At 34.8% G+C, this 4,967-nt stretch overlaps 1 pseudogene; it reads right to left on the minus strand.

Moving 5' to 3' along the window:
* Positions 1-398: 398 nt before the first annotated feature.
* Positions 399-4,494, minus strand: LOC134692302 (uncharacterized; annotated as a pseudogene).
* Positions 4,495-4,967: the final 473 nt, after the last annotated feature.

Below are 4,967 nucleotides of genomic sequence, written 5' to 3' on the forward strand. Positions count from 1 at the left end.
CCAAAACAATTACTTCTTATGAATTATCCGGATGCAAATTGGGAAGATAAATTGATGTTTCCATAGCACCGGATTAGGGTTTTGAAAATCATGGCGGTCCAAAAAATTGATATACTGAGTAATAGGAATCAACAACTGTATTGGAAAATACAACAGATCACACCTAGTACAATGCACCACCAACAGACTTATACCAAACATAGATCAAGAACAGCGACGGACAATTTACACATGTTACATAATAATGCGGGGGGTTTAACCTGTTTAAAGTTGTTACAGACCTCTGATGTACACACAAAGTTTCAGGAAATATATACATACGAAGAGAGTTCTTACGATTAAGAACGAGAGCAATGATAAAATATAAATGTATTTAAAAATGATTTATGGTCGTCTGCGTGTTACAAAATTCACAAGAGATAATAATTTAACTACATTTCAATTGGTTGTTCAGGACCATTTGGTTCTCCGTCATCAAAATTATATGATTCAATTCCCATTAACATTTTTGCTTCCTTTGTTTTAGCTATTTCTGGTAGCTCTGATAGTGTATGAGAGTTTGATGATCGGATGATTTGAAAATACATACACCCTTAGACGGCCAATGTGTTGTGTTTTCTAAATTTTCATAAGCATTGCGCTTTTTAGCTATCAGCTGGGGTAGTCCAAGCTGCAGGAGTCATACAAACAAATACAACATGGCGCCACCTGTCTTTATTAGGTCGGCGAAACTCCGGACGAGAATTATCGTGAATCGTCCTTGAATCCCATAAGATTATTCCACCTTTAGGACAGGGAACTTTTGTTATTTTGCATCCTTTTTCTTCAATATACCATTTTCTCTCTTTCGCTCAATTTGAAAAATTCTGTCTTCTTAGTTCTTTGAAGTACATCCGGAAATGTTTTCATAAAATTGTCATGCTCTTTGTGAGATTTTGCCAATACACGAAAACAATGATCAGTGTCAACTGTTTCTTCTAGATATACTGCTCCTTGATAAGCATGAAGGCCGACCCTTTGTCCGCCTTGGTCTAAATGCAGCCAGTTCTGGTCTGGTTTTGCATACAAATCGCTTCCTGAAAATTTAAATGTAGTGTTTCAATAAAGCATAAGAACATGTATATATAAAAAGAGGATGTGGTATGATTACCAATGAGACAACTGTCTACACAAGACCAAAATGACACAGACATGAACAACCATATGTCATCGTACGACCTTCAACAATGAGCAAAGCGCATACCGCATAGTCAACTTTAAAAGGCCCCGATATGACAATGTAAAACAATTCAAACGACAAAACTAACGGCCTTATTTATATAAAAACAAATGAACGAAAAACAAATACATGCATATAACACATAAACAAACGACAACCACTGAATTACAGACATAAATAATGTGGTGGGGTTAAATATGCCAGCGGGATCTCCCCTAACCACGGACAGTGGTATAACAGTACAACATAAGACCGAACTATAAAAATAAGTTGAAAAAGGCTTTACTCATCAGATGGGCAAAAATACAAGTGGACGTGGCCGGGTACTTGTACATCTCGACAACAAAAAGACACAATGAACAGATCTGAGAGTACACGCAGTTATCAGACAGCTAGTTCAAAGCCACTAACAACTGATAAAAAAATCATGCATCTAAGACTAAACTATCAACCAGGACACATCCAATATCCAATGGATTTAGTGTAAAGACGTCATAAACGGTCAGAGAAAAACATGACCTTGTGCAATGCCAAGTTACAGGTATCGACAAATTGTAGATCCATGAAAATGTTTATGTATATAACATACTAGTTATATTTAGTTTGCTTTTGATTTACTGATAACAAAATCCATATTTATACCAATAAACACAATATTAAATTATCTTATTACAGTGTTGAATCGGTAACCTTTTAGAATAAGTTCAATATTTAAATTTTAATGCAAATATGCACTCATTGGTAACGCAATCATACCTAATAGTTATCAAAAGTACCAGGATTGTAATTTTATACGCCAGACGCGCGTTTCGTCTACATAAGACTCATCAGTGACGCTCAGATCAAAATAGTTAAAAAGCCAAATAAATACAAAGTTGAAGAGCATTGAGGATCCAAAATTCCAAAAAGTTGTGCCAAATATGGCTAAGGTAATCTACTCCTGGGGTAAGAAAATCCTTAGTTTTTTCGAAAAATTCAAAGTTTTGTAAACAGAAAATTTATAAAAAATGACCATATAATTGATATTCATGTCAACACAGAAGTGCTGACTACTGGGCTGGTGATACCCTCGGGGACGAAACGTCCACCAGCAGTGGCATCGACCCAGTGGTGTAAATAGTTATCAAAAGTACCAGGATTGTAATTTTATACGCCAGACGCGCGTTTCGTCTACATAAGACTCATCAGTGACGCTTAGATCAAAATAGTTAAAAAGCCAAATAAATACAAAGTTGAAGAGCATTGAGGATCCAAAATTCCAAAAAGTTGTGCCAAATATGGCTAAGGTAATATTTTAAGTCCTTATTTAAATTTATAAGTATTGTCCAGTACCAATATGACTAAATATTTTGAATTATTGAATGTGTTTTTTCTCGTTTTTATACGCCCGGGACGGGACGTATTATGGTATACCGTTGTCCGTCCGTCCGTCCGTCGTACCGTCCGTCCGTCGTCCACACTTCGGACAATAACTCAAAAACACCTTCACCAATTTCCATGAAACTTTGGTGAATTGTTTATATCTATTGACGTAAGCTCCCTTTTGGTTTTTTTTCAAATTCAGATTTTAAGTTTTGGATTTATGGGGCTTTATTCATAAAAAAGGGGGGATTTTCAACACTTCGGACAATAACTCAAAAAGGCTTTCACCAATGTCCATGAAACTTTGGTGAATTGTTTATATCTATTGACGTAAGCTCCCTTTCGTGTTTTTTTTAATTTCAGATTTTAAGTTTTGGATTTATGGGGATTTGTTCATAATAAAGGGGGGATTTTCAACACTTCGGACAATTACTCAAAAAGGCTTTCACCAATGTCCATGAAACTTTGGTGAATTGTTTATATCTATTGATGTAAGCTCCCTTTCGTTTTTTTTTAATTTCAGATTTTAAATTTTGGATTTATGGGGCTTTATTCATAAAAAAAAGGGTGATTTTTAACACTCCGGACAATAACTCAAAAAGGCTTTCACCAATGTCCATGAAACTTTGGTGAATTGTTTATATCTATTGACGTAAGCTCCCTTTCAATTTTTATAAATTTCAGATTTTACATTTCCGTGTTATGAATTTTTATGCTTAAGAAAGGGGGGGTTCCAATTTTGGGACAATAACTAACACTTTCACAAAATTTTATGTATGGACGAAAAATTAAGACAATAAACTTAGTTAAATTTGAGGTAGCCTTAATAGTGCCAATTTTTTTGTGCATTTTATTTATTATTTGGGGGGGGGGGGGGTATTTGACAGGGCTCACACTATAGCTACAGTGGAGATCACTTCTAACCTCTCATTAAATCTGTCAGAATCTGTCAGGAGAACTGTTCTAGGACAGTACGTAGAACTGTCAGCCTGACACCTTTTAGTCAGTTCTAGGTTAGAACTGTTCTAGCTAGAACTGATTTGGTCAGTTCTACCTAGAACTGATTTGGACAGTTCTACCTAGAACTGATCCTGACAGTTCTACCCTAGAACTGATTTGGACAGTTCTACCTAGAACTGATCCTGACAGTTCTACTCTAGAACAGTTTTAGTCAGTTCTATTTGTAGAACAGTTCTGATTACAAATTCTACGGCTATAATTGATTTATAAATTCTACGGCTAGAATTGATTTATAAATTCTACGGCTAGAACAGATCTATTAATTTTACGGCTAGAATTGATTTTTAAATCCGACGGCTAAAATTGATTTATAAATTCTACGTCTAGAATTGATTTATAAGTTTTAAGAACTGTTTGTCTAAATATAAAGGCTTCGTCAAAATAGCGATTAATATTTTAAAGAGTTTTGCTATTTTGCCGGTTTTATTTCAAATTTTTCGTCGGCAAGAGAACTTGTTTAACCCCGTCATATTCTGCATGTATGTGACTGTTCCAAGTCTGGAGCCTGTTATTCAGTGATTTTCTTTTGTTGATGTGTTACATAAATTATTTGTTTTTCTTTCATTTTTGAACATAGATTAAGCCGTTAATATTGGGAAAAAGGGGGGGGGGGCATTTTTATTTCAATTGTTTTACATTTGCCATTTGGGGAGTCAGGATGGCTCATTTTACATAAAAAAAATATCTGACCTTAATCTTTGTGTAATATGTTATTCTGGCCCAAACCACCAGGGACGGATCCAGCAGTTTTAAAAGGGGGGTCCAACTAAATGTCCTCATTCAAATGCATTGATCGTCAAAAAAGGGGTCCCCCCACCGCTCTGGATCTGCCATTGAGCCACTATTAACTTAAACTGATCACATTTGATTTCATCATATAAATCTATATACATTTAGCTGCAAACTGCAGGAATCCAGTTTATCTTTAAGCAAGGATACCAATTATATTGGAAAACATTAATGATTTCAAAATTTTATTTGCACTCAATTTATAGTACTAGCATGTCCTCTTTTTATTTAAAATATTGAATTGTAAACAAATGTGATATCTTTTTACAAGTAGTTTTCATACCTCGGACGGACCTGCTATACAAAAATCTGTTGACCGCATCAATCTAAACTGACCTTATTTGCTCTTTCTTCCTGCAAATCTATATAGCTGCACTGTAATTCAGTTATAAATTTAGGTCAAGAGGGACTGTAATATACAAGTTACAGCAATATTGGAAAACAATGACCTCAAAATTTTGTTCACATGAATTTAAAGTGCTAGCATGACCTCTTTTTGTTCAAAGTATTGAATCATAAACAAATATCAGTAGTTTCCATACTTCAGACTGAGTCGTGTAATAAAATATTTTGACTG

The sequence above is a fragment of the Mytilus trossulus genome, chromosome 12 (assembly GCF_036588685.1).
Source record: "Mytilus trossulus isolate FHL-02 chromosome 12, PNRI_Mtr1.1.1.hap1, whole genome shotgun sequence".
Classification (NCBI taxonomy): Eukaryota; Metazoa; Mollusca; class Bivalvia; order Mytilida; family Mytilidae; genus Mytilus; species Mytilus trossulus.